General features: G+C 38.1%; 2 pseudogenes; one reads left to right on the forward strand and one right to left on the reverse strand.

The window, feature by feature from the left end:
* The first annotated feature begins 6,438 nt into the window (after nucleotides 1–6,438).
* Nucleotides 6,439–8,296, forward strand: LOC143666114 (glyceraldehyde-3-phosphate dehydrogenase-like; annotated as a pseudogene).
* Nucleotides 8,297–10,101: 1,805 nt separating this feature from the next.
* Nucleotides 10,102–10,486, reverse strand: LOC143666115 (activated RNA polymerase II transcriptional coactivator p15 pseudogene; annotated as a pseudogene).
* Between the last annotated feature and the right edge of the window lie 8,855 nt (nucleotides 10,487–19,341).

Consider the following 19,341-nt stretch of genomic DNA (forward strand, 5'->3'; position numbering starts at 1 on the left):
CAAGAATGGTTGTTAAACCAGATTAGGTAATAACATGTCTCCACCCATTTGGGTGGTTCTTGATAAGTTTATGGGGTCCTATAAAAGAGGAAACATTTTTGGAGAATGAAGGAGATTCGAGAGAGCAGAGAATACTGCAGCACCACGAAACAGAGAGTCCACGAGCCAGTGACCTTTGGAGATGAAGGAAAACGCCTCCTGAGAAGCTTCATGAAACAGGAAGCCAGGACAGAAAGCTAGCAGATGACGCCGTATTCGCCATGTGCCCTTCCAGATGAGGGAGAAACCCTGACTGTGTTCACCATGTGCCTTCTCACTTGAGAGAGAAACTCTGAACTTCATTGGCCTTCTTGAACCAAGGTATCTTTCCCTGGATAGATGCCTTTGATTGGACATTTCTATAGACTGGTTTTAACTGGGACACTTCCTCAGCCTTAGAACTGTAAACTAGTAACTTATTAAATTCCCCTTTTTAAAAGCCATTCTGTTTCTGGTGTATTGCATTCCGGCAGCTAGCAAACTAGAACAGGGTCAATGAAGAAATCACAAGGGACATTAAAGAAATGTCTTGAGGCAAAAGAAAACAGACACACACCATACCAAACTTATGGGTGGCAGCTGTCAGTGCTGACAGGGAAATTTATAGCTCTAAATGTTTACAATAAAACAGAATAAAAATTTCCCATCAGAGACCTAATCTCACAACTGGAGGACCTAGAAAAAGAAAAGCAAATGAAACCCAATGGAAGAAGAAGGAAGAAAAGAAAAAAAGATTAGAGTTGAGATAAATGAAATAGAGAATAAAAAAGCAATAGAATCAATGAAATCAAAAGTCAATTTTTGAAAAGATCAATAAAATCAACAAACTTTTAGCTACACTGAAAAATGAAAAGAGTGCGAAGATGGAAATAACTGAAATCAGAAAGCAAATGGGGAACATTACTATGGACCCCACAGAAACAAAAAGTTTTATAGAAGGATACTAAGACAACTAGATGAATGGACATATTCCTAGAAATACACAAGCTCCCTATACTGCCTCAGGAAGAAACAGAAAATCTCAACAGTAAGGAGACTGATCATTAATCGAATTCTTCCAACCAAAAAAACACCCAGATAGACAGTTTGTCTGTGAATTTACCAAACATTCCAAGAAGTATTAACACTGATCTCTTTCAGACTCTTCCAAAAATGTGAAGGAAGGAACACTCCCTATCTCATTCTGTGAGGTCAATATCACCCTAATGGGAAAATTCAACTTCCCAAGTTGAATTCTTGATATTCTCACAAGCAATGTAGACAACCAAAGCAATAGACTGAGCCCCCAATCTTGGGGTTTGTTTATGTGAAACTTAACCCCACGAAGGATAAGTCAAGCCTACTTAAAATTAGGCCTAACAGTCACCCCCAAGAGAACCTCTTTTGTTGCTCAGATGTGGCCTCTCTCTTTCCACCAACACAACAAGCAAACTCACTGCACTCCCCCTGTCTACGTGGGACATGACTCCCAGGGGTGTGGACCTTCCTGGCAACGAGGGACAGAAATCCTAGAATGAGCTGAAACTCAGCATCAAAGAATTGAGAAAACATATGGAATAAAAATATATAATAGGGGGAACAAATGTTAAAATAAATTTAGATTGAAATGTTAGTGATCAATGAAATGGGGGGTAAGGGGTATGGTATGTATGAATTTTTTTCCTGTTGTCTTTTTATTTCTTTTTCTGAATTGATGCAAATGTTCTAAGAAATTATCGTAATGATGAATATGCAACTATGTGAAGATATTGTGAATTACTGATTATATATGTAGAATGGAATAGTTAAGAATGTTTGTGCTTGTTGTTATATTTTTTAAAACATTAAAAAACTAAATTAAAAAAATTAAAAAAGAAAAAAGGAAACCAACAGAAAAAAAAAAAAATGTCATTTCTACCCAAAGCTATTTACAGAGTCCATGCAATCTCAATCAAAGTTTCCAAAGCCTTTTTTGCAGAAACAGAAAATCCAATCATCAAATTTATATGGAGGGGGATGGGTCCCCGAATAGACAGAGTCATCTTGAGAAAGAAAAATTAAATCAGAAGACTTATACTTCTAGATTTTAAATCTTATTAAAAGGCCATGGTGGCTCAGCAGGCAGAGTTCTTGCCTGCCACCTGCGTTCACTTCCCGGTGCCTGCCCATGCAAAAAAATAAATTACTAAATCTTATTAAAAAGCTACAGTAATGAAAACAGCAGGATACTGGCAGACAAACAGAATCAAATTGAGAGTTCAGAAATAAACCCTTACATCTATGGCCAGTTGATTTTTTAAAAATATTTTTATTGAGATATCTTCACACACATACAGTTCATCCAAAGCATACGATCAATGGCTCACAATGTCATCTTATAGCTGTGCACTCACAACTAAAATGGTTTTAGAATATTTGCATCGCCTCAGAAAAAGAAATAAAAAGAAAAAAGAAAAAAAATTGTATGTCCCTCTCATTGACCACTAGTATTACCTCTCCCTCTCATTGACCACTAGTTTTTTAATCCACCCAGCTCTTTTTCCCTTCATTCTACCATATCATTTATTTATTTTTGTCCTTATTTATTTCTTTTTGGAATTATTTAGGTAATATTTTAGTAGAGTTTGCTTCATAAAGAAATTTCCATATGACAAATAATTGAAACATTATAATATTAAAAATTTGCATTTTGTCAAAATATTGTAAAATATCTGTACTGCAGAATACCGTTATTAAAATTTTAAATTAAATGAGAATTTATTTTATAGATTGATTGATTTCCCTAATTACACAAATGTATTTCAAAAGAAATTATGTTTTCTAATTAGATCCATTGAATCATGCCAGTAATTTCCCCTTATACCAATAATGCCTAAGAAGCCTCTTTGAAGGACCAACAATTTCTCCCACACCCACCCAAGTCTTCCCAAACACTGCTTATGTATTTCTCTTCTTCTTTCAGTGCAATTATTCTTATTTTGGATCCCATGCATACTAGAGCATGGGCCCTAAAACATGCCATAACCTAAACTTTTGGAGTAGGCAGCTGCAAAGACTTCATAATGTGGACAACTTTTGTACCCTTTGTCAGAACCAGTCCACAATGACCCTGGAGCATCCCATGTGCAAGGCTTTCTAAACTCTTGGAAATACTGCTTTCTTTGTCTCCACAGTCACATATCACTTTTTCCCCCTTTCTTTTTAGTTTTTCTTCAAAAATATTTTTATTGAGAAATCTTCACATATATACAGTCCATACATGCTGTACAATTACTGGCTCACAATAGTATTGCATAATTGAGAATTCATCACCATGATCATTTTTTATTTTATTTTTTATTTTTATTTTTTGGAGGGCCGGGGAGGCGAGGACACGGGAAGGGCCGGGGCACCATAATCATTTTTAGAACATTTGCATCATTACAGAAATAGAAATAAAAAGAAAAACTCATACATTTCATACGTTTTACTCCTCCCTCTCATTGACCACCAGTATTTCTTTTTTTAAAATTTTTATTGAGAAATCTCAACACACAAACATTCCATACATGGTATACAATCAGTGATTCACAATATCATCATATAGTTTTGTATCTATCACCATAATCCTTTTTTAGGACATTTGCATCACTCCAGAAAAAGAAATACAAAGGAAAAAGAAAAAACTCATACATCCCATGCCCCTTACCCCTCCCTCTCACTGACCCCTAGTATTTCCATCTACCCAATTTATTCTACCCTTTGTCTCCTCTGTTAGTTATTTAATTTCCATCCATATTTTTTTTTACTCATCTGTCCATACCCTGGATAAAAGGAGCAACAGATACAATGTTTTCACAACCCCACAGTCACATTGTAAATGTTATATCTTCATACAATCATCTTCAAGAATGAAGGCTAGTGGAACACAGCTCTACAGTTTCAAGTACTTCCCTCCACTCACTCCAATGCACCATAAACTAAGAAGGGATATCTATATAATGCATAAAAATAACCTCCAGGATAACTTCTTGTGCTGGTTTGAAAAGATTTATGTACCCTAGAAAAGCCATGTTTTAATCCTGATCCAATCTTGCGGGAACAATGTTTCTTTAATCCCTACTCAACAATGCAGGTTGGAATTTCTTGATTAGATTATCTCCATGGAGCTGTGCCTCACCCAATTGCGGGTATTAATCTTGATTAGGTGGAAAAATGACTCTACCCATTCCATGTGGGTCTTGATTAGTTACTGGAATCCTATGAAAAAGGAGAGATTTTGGAGAGAATTCCTTTTTTTTTTTTTAACATAGGCAAGCACTGGAAATTGAACCCAGGTCTCTGGCATGGCAGGTGAGAACTCTGCCTTTGAGCCACCATGGCCCACCCGAGAGTTCCTTTTCCAGAATGAGGCGAGAGCTGTGGAACCATGACAGAAAGAGGAGAGAGCCACAGAGTCCACTGGCCTTTGGAGATGAAGAAGGAGAAGGCAGCCAGGGAGCTTCAAGTAGCAAGAGGCCTGGAGAGAAGCTGGCAGATGCCACCAAGTTCACCATGTGCCTCTCCAGTTGAGACAGAAACCTTGAACCTCATCGGCCTTCTTGAACCAAGGTATCTTTTCCTGGATGCCTTAGATTGGACATTTCTATAGCTTTGCTTTAATTTGGACATTTTCACGGCCTAAAAACTGTAAACTTACAACTTATTAAATCCCCCCTTTAAAAGCTGTTCTGTTTCTGGTATATTGCATTCCAGCAGCTAGCAAACTGGAACACCTCTCACCTCTTTTGAAATCTCTCAGACATTGACACTTTATTTTGTCTCATTTCTCTCTTACCCCTTTTAGTCAGGAAAGTTTCTCAATCCCTTCATGCTCCACTCATCCCAGGATCTCTGCCCCATGTTGCCAGGGAGATTTACACCCCTGGGAGTCATGTCCCACATCAGGGGGGTGGGGAGCAGTGAGTTCACCTGCTGAGTTGGCTTAGAGAGGCCACATCTGAGCAACAAAAGATGTTCTCTGGGAATGACTCAAAGCCTAATTTTAACTAGCCTATCCTTTGCAGGAATAGCTTTCATAAGGGTAAACTCCAAGATTGAGGGCTTGGCCTATTCAGTTGGTTGTCTCCACTGCTTGCAAGAATATCAGAAATTCTCCAAATGGGAAAGTTGAATCTTTCCTCTTTTTTCTCCAGTGCCCCAAGGGGACTTTGCAAATATTTCTTAATCACTGCTCAAATTACTCTGGGATATATCAGGGTATCACACTAACCTGGATAAACCAACAAAGACACACTCTATCCAAGATTCCATCGACCACCAGTATTTCAATCTACTTAATTTTTTACCCTTTATCTTTCCTATTATTTATTTTTTTTATCCTTATTTTTTTTAACTCATCTGTCCATACCCTGGATAAAGGAAGCATCAGACATAAGATCTCCACAATCACACAGTCCCACTATAAAAGCTCTATAGTTATACAATCATTTTCAAGAATCAAATCTACTGGAATACAGTTCAACAATTTCAGGTACTTCCCTGCAGTCACTCCAATACACCATAAACTGAAAAGGGGATATCTATATAACACATAAGAATAACCTCCAGTAAAACCTCTCAACTCTGTCTGAAATCTCTCAGCCCCTGAAACTTTATTTTGTTTCATTTCTCTTTTCCCCCTTTTGGTCAAGAAGGCTTTCTCAATCCCATGATGCTGGGTCCCAGCTCATTCCTGGGAGTCCTGTCCCACACTGCCAGGGAGATTTATACTCCTGGGAGTCATGTCTCATGCAGGGGGGAGGGCAGTGAATTCACTTGTTGGGTTGATTTAGAGAAAGAGGCCAAATTGGAACAACAGAAGAGATTCTCTGGGGGTGATTTCTAGGCACAATCATAAGCAGGCCCAGCTTCTCTTTTGCAGGGATAAGTTTCAAAGGGGTGAACCACTAGATTGAGGGCTCAGCCTATTGAATGGGTTGTCCCCACTGCTTGCAAAAATATTGGGAATTCCCCCGATGGGGACCAAATGATTTCTGACAAGGTTCCCAAGTCCACTAAATGGGAAAAAGCAGTTTCTTCAACCAGTGGTTCTGGAAAAACCATATGCAAAAGAATGGAGGTGGACTCCTATCTCACATTATATACAAAAATTAAATAAAACAAGGACCTACTTATAAGAACCAAACTATTAAACTCCTAGGAAAAAAACATATGGAAGCGTCTTCAGGGCTTGTGTTAGGTAGCTGTGTTTTTTACTTTACACCAAAAGTATGAGCGACAAAAGAAAAAAAATAGACAAATGGGACCTCAAAATTAAACATTTTTGTATGAAAGATCTTCATCATTAATATATAAAGTCAACTTACAGCTCTCTGCTCCTCCCTGTTCAACAGACAGCCTCATATTTTCACGCAGTGCCAGCCACATCTCTGAGGCATAATGGTGAAGGTTGAAATAAACAAATTTGGCCGTATTAGGTGCCTGTTTCCCGTGGCTGCTGTAAACTCTGGCAAAGCGCAGGTTATTGCCTCCATGACCCCTTCATTGACCTTAACTACATGGTCTACATGTTCCACTATGAGCCCACCCATGGCAAGTTCAAAGGCACCATCAAGGTTGAGGATGAGAAGCTTGACGTCAATGGGAATCCCGTTACTATCTTCCAGGAGTGAGATCTCACCAACCACAAATGCGGCGAAGCTGGTGCTATGTTGTGAGTCCACTGGTGTCTTCACAACCATGGAGAAGAGTGGGGCTCACTTGAAGGGTGGCAAAAGAGTCATCATCTCTGCCCCTTTGGCCGATGCCCCCATGTTTGTGATGGGCGTGAACTATGAGAAGTATGACAACCCCCTCAAGATCATCTGCAAATAAGGGGAAATACCTGAAGCTGTAGAGCTGTGTTCCAGTAGCCTTGTTTATTGAAGATGGTTGTATGAAGATATAACATTTACAGTGTGACTGCGTGATTGTGAAAGCCTTGTGTTTGATGGTCCCTTTATCTAGGGTACGGACAGATGAATAAAAAATATGGATAAAAAATAAACAATGGGGGAACAAATGTTAAATTAAATTGGGTAGATGGAAATACTAGTGGTCAATGAGAGGGGAGGGTAAGAGATATGGTATGTGTGATTTTTTTTCTTTTTATTTCTTTTTCTGAAGTGATGCAAATGTTCTAAAAAAATCATGGTGATAAGTATACAACTATATGATGACATTGTGAGTCACTGATTGTACACCATGTATGGAATGTTTGTATGTTAAGACTGTTTGTGTTTTAATGTGACTGCGTGATTGTGAGAACCTTGTATCTGATGCTCCTTTTATCTACATTGTCAACAGATGAGTAGAACATATGAATAAAAATAAATAATAGGGGGAACAAATGTTAAAATAAATTTAGTTTGAAATGCTAGTGATCAATGGAAGCGATGGGTAAGGGATATGGTATGTATTATCTTTTTTTCTTTTTTTGTTGTATTTCTTTTTCTGTTGTCTTTTTATTTTTTTTCTAATTTGATGCAAGTGTTATAAGAAATGATGAATATGCAACTATGTGATGATATTGTGAATTACTGATTATATATGTAAAACAGAATGATCGCATATGAATGTTTTTGTTCATTTGTTGTTAATTTTTTAAAATTAATGAATAAATAAATTTAAAAAAAAAGAATGTTTGTGTTTATATTTTGTTTACCAATAAAAACATTAAAAAAAAAAGATGGTCAGCAATGCTTCCTTCACCACCAACTGCCTAACCCCCCTGGCCAAGGTTATCCATGAGAACTTTGGCGTTGTGGAGGGACTCATGACCACTCTCCATGCCATCACTGCTACCCAAAAGACTGTGGTCTCTGATGGAAAATGTGGCGTGACAGCCATGGGACTCTACAGAATATAGTTCCTGCATCTACCAGGGCTGCCAAGGTGGTGGGTGAACTCTCAGACCAGAGCTGAATGGGAAGCCACTGGCCTGGCCTTCTGCGTCCCCACCCCCAATGTGTCCACCATGGATCTGACCCACTGGCTGGAGAAAGTGGCCGTGTACAATGACATTGAGAAGGTGGTGAAGCAGGTGTCAGAGGGCCTCCCAAAGGGCATCTTGGGTGACACTGAGGACCCGGTTGTCTCCTGCAACTTTAACCACGACACCCCCTCCTCCACTTTTGATATTGGGGCTGGTATTGCCTGTAATCACCACTTTATTAAGCTCCTTTCCTGGTATGATAATGAATTTGGCTACAGCAAGAGGGTGGTGGACCTTACGGTTTACATAGCCTCCGAGGAGTAAGAGCTCCCGGACCGCCACTCCCAGAGACAGCATGAGAGGAAGAGAGGCTGTCAGCTGCTGGGGACTCCTGGTCCCACTCAATCCCCCAGTCCTGAGTGTCGCCCATCCTCCACGGCTGCCACCCAGATCCCCTGAGGAACAGAGGGGCTGAGAACCCTACCTTGTCATATACCATCAATAAAGTACACCCAGCCCCCCCCCCCCCCGCAAGACATCCTACAAAATAGGAGAATATATCTGGAATCACATATCCAATAAGGGTTAAATATCCAAAATATATGGAAAAATCCTGCAACTCAATAACAAAATAAAAAAACCACCCAATTAACAAATGGGCAAAGACTTAAAGTGATATTTCTCCAAAGAAGATAAATAAATGGCCAAAAAGCACATGAAAGATGCTCAACATCATTAGCCATTAGGGAAATGCAAATTAAAATAACAATGAGGGCGGGCCGCGGTGGCTCAGCGGGCAAGAGTGCTTGCCTGCCGTGCCGGAGGACCCCGGTTCGATTCCCGGCCCCAGCCCATGTAAAAAAACAAACAAACAAACAAAATATAATAAAACAAGAAAATGTTTAAAAATGTTTCCCTTTCTTCCTCCCTTCCTTCCTTCCATCCTTCCTTCCTTCTCTGTCTTTCCTTCCCTTCCTCCCTCTCTCTTAAAAAAAAAAAAAAAAAAAAAAAAAAAATAACAATGAGATGTGAGCCCGGGCCTGCACTGCTGCATGGTGTCACTGGAGCACATCCTGCTCAGTGGCCACCAGCATCTGTGCACTGAGACCACGGCAGCCTGCGTGCCTAGCCACGCCAGCCTGAACATCCACTGCCTTGACTAGATTATTTTATTTTTTCAATTTTTTTATTGTATAGTATAACATATACAAAGCAAAGAAATAAAAACCAAAAGTTTTCAAAGCACTCTTCAGCAAGCAGTTACAGGACAGATCCCAGAGTTTGTCATGAGCTACCATATGATCCTCTCAGAATTTTCCTTCTAGCTGCCCCAGAATCTGGAAGGCTAGAAGGAATAAATACTTTTTATCATCACAATTGACTTTTTTCTCCTTTTTTTGTGAAAAATAGCATATATATAAAAAGAAATAGATTTCAAAGCACAACATCATAATTAGTTATAGAACAGATTTTAGAGTTTGACATGTTTACAATTTCACAATTTTAGGTTTTTACTTCTAGCTGCTCTGAGGTACTGGAGACTAAAAGGAATATCAATTTAATGATTAGCAATCATATTCACTTGTTAAACCCTACCTTCTCTGTATAACTCCACCATCACCTTTGATCTTTCCATCCCTCTCTTTAGGGGTGTTTGGGTTACAGCCATTCTAACTTTTTCATGTTGGAAGGGGCTGTTAATAATATTGGGTAGGGAGATGGAACTATCTGATGTTCTGTTTTTGTTTTTAAAAAAAGCTCTCAATATTTGCTATGCAAATCCTTTTTAATGTAAAAGCCAAGTTGAAACTGAAAGGTCTATAAACTGTTATTTTTGGTTTTAAGCAGTATCAACTCTTCCGATCAAAAAAGGCCACAACCATTAAGATTGCATTACTTGATTTTATTTTACACTAGGTGACGGGCTGGAGCAATCCTCTTTAGTATAGCTGACAATTAGCTTCACACAGAACATATTTAATAATGCACGATAAGTAAAAGCACTTGCCTTACAAATATTATTGCAATCCAAATATACAATCACTTAGAAAACAGCGTTTAGAAAATAAAAGCCAATATAAAAAGACCTTAAAACAACTAGAAGAGTACAATTTTATATGGCTCTGATTTTACAATTTTCTTACTGCATCATCAGTGTTAGAAATCTGTCCCTTCAGCTGACTCCATTGCTCAGGATTTACTGAAATACCTTTCTTTCTGGTTTCATTTTACCTTCTGGGTCCATTCAGTATTCTCTGATGTCAACGAGGACTTTCCCTTCAAAGTTGTGAGAACTGACGGACCTCAATTTTCCAATCTGAAGCATGTTGTAATCTCTGCTGCTGCTGCTGCTCTGCTTGGAAGATCACAGGGTCTCCAGGTTTCACCAGTCTCCTGCTTCTTTATAGGTTTTTCTGGAGTAGCTTGCTTCTTCCTCTTTAACTTTTTGTTGACTTCACTACCCAAATCACTGCCAGATGCACTCGAAGAAACGTGTTCCTTTGATTTAAGCATTGCTTGGCTTCTGCAGAGAGTGCCACCAGCTTGCTCCCTCCCTCCAGATTCAACTAGATTCTTAGTGTCAAAAAAGCAGTGTCCATTGGATGGACTTGAGGAAAATGGGAATCTTGGGGGATCCAGGCTTTCTAGTTGAGCCCACCTATGAAAGGATGACAGAGGGAACACTGGATGCCTTAGCATAGATTTTTTTTTTTTAATTTTTTTTTTATTAATTAAAAAAAGAATTAACAAAACAATTAGAAATCATTCCAATCTACATGTACAATCAGTAATTCTTAATAACATCACATAGTTGCATATTCATCATTTCTTAGTACATTTGCATCGATTTAGAAAAAGAAATAAAACGACAACAGAATAAGAATTAAAACAATAATAGAAAGAAAAAAAAACAAAAACAAAAAACCTATACCTCACATGCAGCTTCATTCAGTGTTTTAACATAATTGCATTACAATTGGGTAGTATTGTGCTGTCCATTTCTGAGTTTTTATATCCAGTCCCGTTGTACAGTCTGTATCCCTTCATCTCCAATTATCCCTTCTCTTTTTTTTTTTTTTTAATTAACGGAAAAAAAGAAATTAACCCAACATTTAGAGATCATACCATTCTACACATGCAATCATTAATTCTTAACATCATCACATAGATGCATGATCATCATTTCTTAGTACATTTGCATTAGCATAGATTTTTGAAGACTTTGCAGATAATTCTTCTATGTTTGAGGATTATGTCCTATGTGGGATACCTCTGACTTTTAAAACGTATTCTGTTTCTTCCATAAGTATTTTAACTCATTAAAGTAAAGAACAACAACAACAACAAACACCCACACCACAACGAGACACCATTTCACACCCACTAAGTGGCTGCTATTAAATAAAACAACAACAGGAAATAACAAATGTTGGAGAGGGTGGAGACTAGGAGCACTCATTCATTGTTGGTAGGTATACAAAAAGGTGCAGCCACTGTGGAAAACAGCTCGGCACTTGCTCAGAAAGTAATTATAGAATTACCCTATGGCCCAGCAATCCATTCCACATATATACCCAAAAGAATTGAAAGAAAGGACTCAAGCAGGTGCCTGCGCATTAATGTCCACATCTTCATCGTGCACAATTGCAATAAGGTGGAAGGAACCCACGTGTCCACCTAGTGATGACTGTATACAATGTGTGGTGTGTACAGACCTTGGAAGACTATTCAGCCATGAGAAGATGCATGTGACGACATGGACGAACGTTGAAAATATCTTGTTTGGGTAGATGATATTTAATACAAAATACAAAAGGGCACATATTGTATTGCATCTCACAGCTATGAAATAATTAGAAGAAACAAATTCACAGAGTAGGAATCAGAAACTAGAATCCCGGTGAACAGGTGCCCTGTTGGGAACAGGGAGTGGGGAGTTCATGATTAATTGGTCTAGAATTTCAGTTTGGGGTGATTTATAAGGTCTGATAAGGGATGGTGGTCATAATAACAGGGCATTGGGAATACAATTAATGCCATTATATTTGAATGACACCACTTATTTTAAAATTAATTTTTAATTTTTTTTAAATACCAAAAAACACCAAACAAACACATTCTTAACTTTTGATCATTCCATTCTACATATATAACCAATAATTCACAATATCATCATAAAGTTGCATATTCATCCTCATGATCGTTTCTTGGGACACTTGCCTCTATTCAGAAAAAGAAATAAAAAGACAACACAAAAAAATTCATACATACCATACCCCTTACCCCTCCCTTTCATTTATCATTAGCATTTCAATCTACTAAATTTATTTTAACATTTGTTCCCCCTATTATTTATTTTTATTCCATATGTTTTACTCATCTGTTGATAAGGTAGATAAAAGGAACCTCAGACACAAGGTTCTCACAATCACACAGTCACATTGTGAAAGCTATGTCATTATACAATCATCTTCAAGAAACATGGCTACTGGAACACAGCTCTACATTTTCAGGCAGTTCCCTTCAGCCTCTCTGTTACGCCTTAACTAAAAAGATGATATCTATTTAATGCGTAAGAATAACCTCCAGGATAACCTCTCGACTCTGTTTGAAACCTCTCAGCCACTGACACTTTATTTGGTCTCATTTCACTCTTCCCCCTTTTGGTCAGGAAGGTTTCCTCAATCCCTTGATGCTGAGCCTCAGCGGAATGACACCACTTTTAATTATGTATTTGAATATGGCTAAGAGGGGGAATTTTAAGTATATATGTTACTTGAATAGATATTTTAAAACAGCAACATAGGAGAGTACAATGTAAACTGTGTACTCTAATCCAATACTATGTACTTAGTATAATTAAAATGATATTATTTCATCAAAGTGTGAAGTTGCAAAGATAACACACTAATGCAAATTATTAATAATAGGTTAAATGCATGCCTGAGGGGATGGGAACTCTATATTTTCCATATAATTTTTCTGTGAGCCTACAAATTCTCTAAAAAAATTCCAAAAAATCTTACTACAAGGCCACAGTACTCAAGACAGTGTGTTATTGGCAAAAGGTAGACATATAGATCAATGGAATAGAATTGAAAGTCAGACATAAAACCTCACCTTTATAGTCAATTGATCTTGAGCAACAGTGCCAAGTCAATTCAATGGGGAAAGAATAGTCTTTTCAACAGATGGTTCTGGGACAAGCAGATATCTGCATACAAAAGCATAAATTTGGATCTCTATTGCATGTCATATGAAAAGTTCGAAGACCTACATGTGGGGCCAAAACTATAAAGCTCTTAGAAGAAAGCCCAGATACAAATCTACATGACCTTTAATTGAGCACAAATCTTTATACATTATACCAAAGTACAAGTACTAAAAGAAAAAATAGATAAATTGGATATCACCAAAAGACGCCATCAATAAAGTGAAAAGACAATTCATAGGGAGAAAGATTTGTCTTGAATAAGGTACATTTATATAGAATATATTAATAATATTACTACTCAATAATAAAAGACAAATGACCCAATCAAAAACAAACAAAAATCTAGGGGGTGCAAGTGTAGTTCAGGGGTAGAATTCTCGCCTGCCGTGTGGGAGACAAAGGTTTGATTCCTGGTCCATGTACTTTGCAAACAAACAAATGAGAAAAAAACAAAGATTCAGCAAAATGGTACTGCAATAATGGGATACACGGGAAAGAATGAAATGTGGCCCCCAAAATACAGCAAACAAAAAAAAAAATAAGGAAGAATCTAAATGGACAATTCTTAAAAAATATATACAGGGTGGTGCAATGGTAGTTCAGTGGCAAAATTCTCACCTGCCATGCCAGAGATCCAGGTTTGATTCCTGGAGCCAGCCCATGCCAAAAACACACATACACACACACGCACACACACACACACACAAAAGGCCAATAAGCACAAAAATTGTTCAACATCATCAGCCACTAGGGAAATGCAAATCAAAACCCCAATGAGATACAAAAATTGTTCAACATCATCAGCCACTAGGGAAATGCAAATCAAAACCCCAATGAGATACAAAAATTGTTCAACATCATCAGCCACTAGGGAAATGCAAATCAAAACCCCAGTGAGATACAAAAGTTGTTCAACATCATCAGCCACTAGGGAAATGCAAATCAAAACCTCAATGAGATACAAAAGTTGTTCAACATCATCAGCCACTAGGGAAATGCAAATCAAAACCCCAATGAGATACAAAAGTTGTTCAACATCATCAGCCACTAGGGAAATGCAAATCAAAACCCCAATGAGATACCATTTCACACACATCCATTAGATGGTCATAATCAAAACACAGATAATGAGTGTCAATGAAGATGTGGAGAAATTGGAATCTTCATATACTGCTGGTGGAAATGTAAAATGGTGTAGCCACTTTGGAAAACAGTCTAAGCTCCTCAAATGGTTAAACATAGTTATCACATGATCCAGCAATTCCACTCCCAAGAGAAATGAAAGCATATGTGTGCACAAAAACTTGCACAGAAATTTTCATAGCAGCTTTATTCATAATAGCGAAACAGCGGAAACAATGTAAATGTCCATCAGTTAATGAAGGGATAAATATCGCTATCCATACAAGGAAGTATTATTTGACAATAAAAGGAAATGAGGTATGATACATTTCACAACATGGACGAACATTGCAAAGAAGCCAGTCACAAAGGACCACATTCTTTTGATTCCATTTATATGAAACATCCATAATAGGCAAATTTGTAGAGATGGAAAGTAGATGCATGGTTTCTTAGGGTTGAGGGGCACACCCCATTCCTGGATTGGAAGGTGAGGGCTAAGGAGTGTAAGGTTGCTTTTTGGTATGAAGAAAATGTTCTAAACTTGTGATGATGGTTGCACAACTGATACAGTAAAAATCATTGTAATGCTTTAAATGGTTAAATTTTATAACACTAAATACAGGTGTTATTAAATAACACAAAATGGATCCAGTTAAATTTGAATTTCAGATATATCACACGTGGTTTTTTTAGTATAAGTATATCCTATGCAATACTTGGGACAGCTTTCTACTAAAAATCTACTCATATTTATCTCAAATTCAAGTTAAATGGGTGTCCTGTGTTTTATCTGGTAAACCTATGTGTAACTGGCCAAAGGGCCCAAATACTGTGTGTTGAAATCCATCCTTTGAGGTGTCCATCTGAAGGTGGTGCCTCCTTCCTCCGCTACCTCCACTGGCTCCGCATGTGGGGAGACTGAGGCACGCCCATTTCTGGGAGAGAGAGCATTCCCCTGGCAGGGGACTTTGGCTCAATGACTTCCCTATGACTTTGCTGAAATTCCCTTCGATTTTCCAGCCCTGACTCCTTCACTCAGGTTATACTTGCTGTGCAGCCTGCCATCTTTCCCAGCGCCCTCTCTGTTTCGTTTCACACAGGCATTTCCCCTAATGAAATCCTCGCATGTTTAATCCTGTCTTGGCGCTTAGCACAGGTTGGACTAACATCCGTAGTCAGTAACTTCCTGCATTTGCTAGTCTGTGATGCTTTAGTATCCTCTTTACCTTTTCACTTACCTAGTAAGCAATTTTATATCTTGCTAACAATTCTTTATATGAAATCCTTTCTCTTCAACTAATGGGTGTGGATTCTGTCTCCTGACTGGGTCTTGACTGGTTGCTCCTGAGCTAGGCAAGTCCTCTAAATTGCTCCAGGAAGTTTAAGACACTGAGCCATTCTATTAAAGGGATGTGGGATGTTTCTTTTCCCTTAGCTTTCCTTGTTATTGTACCACAGAGTTGGCAAGACAGGTCGAGCAGGATGCCTGCCTGTTATAAATGTGGCATCAGACATTTGTTATGTTGTGTTCAATACTGGGAATCACACTTGAACACATTGGCAAACGGTAATGTCTCTGCAGAAAGGTAGTAATGAAAATGACAAAACTTGAAGCCATTCCCAAGAAGGGGTGGGCTTACTTAATGTGGAGAAGAAGCGGGAGGACGGGGCAACTCTTTTCAAGTATTTGAAGGTCAGTTGTATGGAAACCGGATTAAACTCATTTTGTGTGGTTCCAGGTGTTAGAACTGGAACCAATTAGCAAAGCCAGAATGAGACATGTGTGCTCACAATTTGGCAACCAGGCAAATCTGTACCCTTTAAATATTTGTTAAACATGTATCTGGCAAGATTGGGGAGAACCCAATTTCCTTGCTAATAAAATCCGTATCGCTCTTTATGCTCAAAATAAAGGATTTATTTTATGTGCTCCCACAGCAATGCAATTTTAACTTTTTAGAAATTTTCCCAGTTTTTTATGCCACTCAGAAATGGATGGCGTTGTCACACTTACTACAGACTGAAGTAACTTACATAGGTATCATTATGAATCCTGTCCAAATAGATTTGAGTTCCTTCATCTGGTTTTTATGGGGTATACCATTTCCTTCTTTTATCCAACAAATTTATTGTATTATATAGTCTCCTAACATTATTTTACAATTGGCTGAGTGGAAAAAGTGTGACTTAATAAAGAGTTTATGATTTAAATAATGAAATAAACCACTTATTTCCAGTAAACATCATGGCATTATTGGGGTCGGAAATTTAAGCTATCCATATTTTCAGACTTCAGTGGGCAGGTGTTGAAGTTGGGGTATAGACCCCAGTTGCCCTTGCAACTCATAAGTTTGCTTTTCAAAATTATGCAACAGACAATGTGGAGTGTAAGTAGGAATATATATTTAATTTCCCCTTGAAAGCACTGTCTACTTCCATGAAAGAGTTCAATTTACGAGACCACAGTTATGTGAGGAGTGATATGTGGAGCCATGTATTAATTGGCACCATTTTACAATTGATTTTGGTGGTACTTTAGTACCTCTTCTTGATTAGTGCTCAGGCAACCACCTGCCTTGTCTACCCCTTAATCCAGATCTGCAGTGGTTAAAACTTATAGGGAATGTATTTCTGCCAGTATAACCATGATCTCACTAAGAACACAGAGCTTTGACAGTAAATGGGGCTACCTTGCAAAGTAGAGAATTCCTCAACATTCAATGTCACTTATCATGGATATTATAGAAAAGAGTTCTGCATTGATAAGGAACATAGACTGAAATAATAAGCAGAAATAACTTCATGTCAATAAATGCAAAGCCCTGTCTTCTTGCCCATTGTTCTAGTTTGCAAGCTGCCTGAATGTGATTTACCAGAAACAGAACAGCTTTTATAAGGGGGAATTTATTAAGTTGTAAATGTACAGTTCTAAGGCAGTGAAAATGTCCATATTAAAGCAAGTCTATAAAAATTGTCCAAATTATGGCACCAAAGAGGTTACCTTCACTCAAGAAAGGTCAATGAAGTTCAAGGTTTCTCTCCCGACTGGAAAGACACATGGTGAACACGGAAACGTCTGCTAGCTTCTCTCCAGGCTTCCTGTTTCATGAAGCTCCCCTGGAGGCGTATTCCTTCTTCATCCCCAGAGGTCTCTGGCTGTGTGGGCTCTCAGGTTCTTGTGGCTCTGAAGCTTTCTCCAAAATGCTTCCTCTTTTAAAGGATTCCGGTAAACTAATCAAGACCCATTTGAAAGGGATGGAGTCACATCTCCCTCTAGTCAAAGGTTAATACCCACAACTGGGTGAGTCGTATCTCTGTGGAGATAATCTAATCAAGTTTCCAACCTACAGAGCTGAATAGGGATTAAAAGAAACAGCTGCCCCTACAAGATGGAGCAGGATTAAAACATGGCTTTTCTAGGACGTATAATCCTTTCCAATCCAGCATACCCATTAACAGTTTGTGGGAGTCTGGGAAAAATAATTCATGTGAAATAGTTCATTTGAAAAAGATGTGATACTGGAAGATAAAGCAAAAGGGAGAACTGCATGTCATTTCTATATCAAATGGGACACTACTTAAGAGGCACATTAAGAATTTAAAAATTTTCCAGGACAGTATGCCTTGTTTGCCTTTCCCATTCATTATTGATTAGAGCCCAGACACTGTGAAGGGACATGTTAACTTGAAGGTTTTCATGTGATAGAGATGCAAATAATTTCTTTTTGGTAGAAAAGATAACCCCAAAGTTATGTTTTATTGCTCTATAAGATTTTAATCAAATTTGTCTCTAACTTAAAGAATATGTATATTTTAATGTGCCCTTCCTGATGGATTATATGAGCCCCAGTTCCTCAAATGTTCTTCAAACCAGCTTTATTTCTTACAGATTCCCTCATAAATTAATGAATTAAATAAATTTTTGACTTGTGCTCATTGTATATTTGAAGAGAGTAATGTTTTAACTTTTGAAAATTGTACTTAGATCATTTTGGAGGGCCTATTGAAATACATTTGTGGGCTCATCTGCCATCAAACAACACAGACTGAGGAGTGTGTTTCATGGTCCGATTAAACCCAGGCATGTCTTTTCTTATCTCCCAAGGTAGACCCCAACTGGATAATTCTCAGTTCCTCAAAGTTTTCTTGCTTTCTTTCTGATTTTGTATCTTGTTTTTGTTTCTGTTTTTTGGGTAAGTCCTTTAGTCTGTCTGTGTTTTGACTAATTTATGACTAGGCACAGTTGTATAAAAGAGCCAGGTTATACTGGCTTGTGAACTCAAACATATTCCTTTTCCCTATTCTGTACTTGGTGACATTATATTGGTAGCTTGAAATCAGTCATTGTGGGAGAATTTACACCAGGGAAATCAGCACATGCTACATATCAGGGCTTGGTTTTGTTTTGTTTTGTTTTGTTTCCAGGGAGCTTGTATATCAACACTGGATGCGTCTCTTTTCACAAACGGGTCCAGGGACTTGTGTTCTGTGTCTTGTCTCAGTACAGTAGCTCAGTCTCAACTCCATAATCAAGGTTTCACCTGTCTTAGTTTCCTTGCTTGCTCAAGAAAATACCATGCAATGGGTCAGCTTAAGCAATGGGAACTTAAAGCTCACAGAGTCTGAGGCTAAAAGAAAGTCCAAATCAAGCCATCCTCAAGGCAATGCTTTCTCTCTGAAGACTGGCCTTTTGGGGCTGGCTGCTGGAGATCCCTTATCCTGGGTTCTTTAGATGGCATCGCACATGGCAGCCTCTCCTGGACTCTCCCTTTTCTTCCCAATTCTACTGATGTTCCACTTTTGGTTGCCTCCTCTGAGGCTTTCTCTCTCTCTATCTGAATTCCTTCTGTTTATAAAGGACTCCAGTGATAGGATTAGGATTAACACCCATACAAGATGCACTTTAACCAAAATAATCTCACCAAAAGGAAGGTTCTACTTACCATGGGTTCACACACATAAGAATGGATTACATTTTTAACTTTTTTGTTGTATCGTATAACATATATACAAAGCAAAGAAATAAGAA

Source organism: Tamandua tetradactyla, chromosome 22, assembly GCF_023851605.1.
Source record: "Tamandua tetradactyla isolate mTamTet1 chromosome 22, mTamTet1.pri, whole genome shotgun sequence".
NCBI lineage: Eukaryota > Metazoa > Chordata > Mammalia > Pilosa > Myrmecophagidae > Tamandua > Tamandua tetradactyla.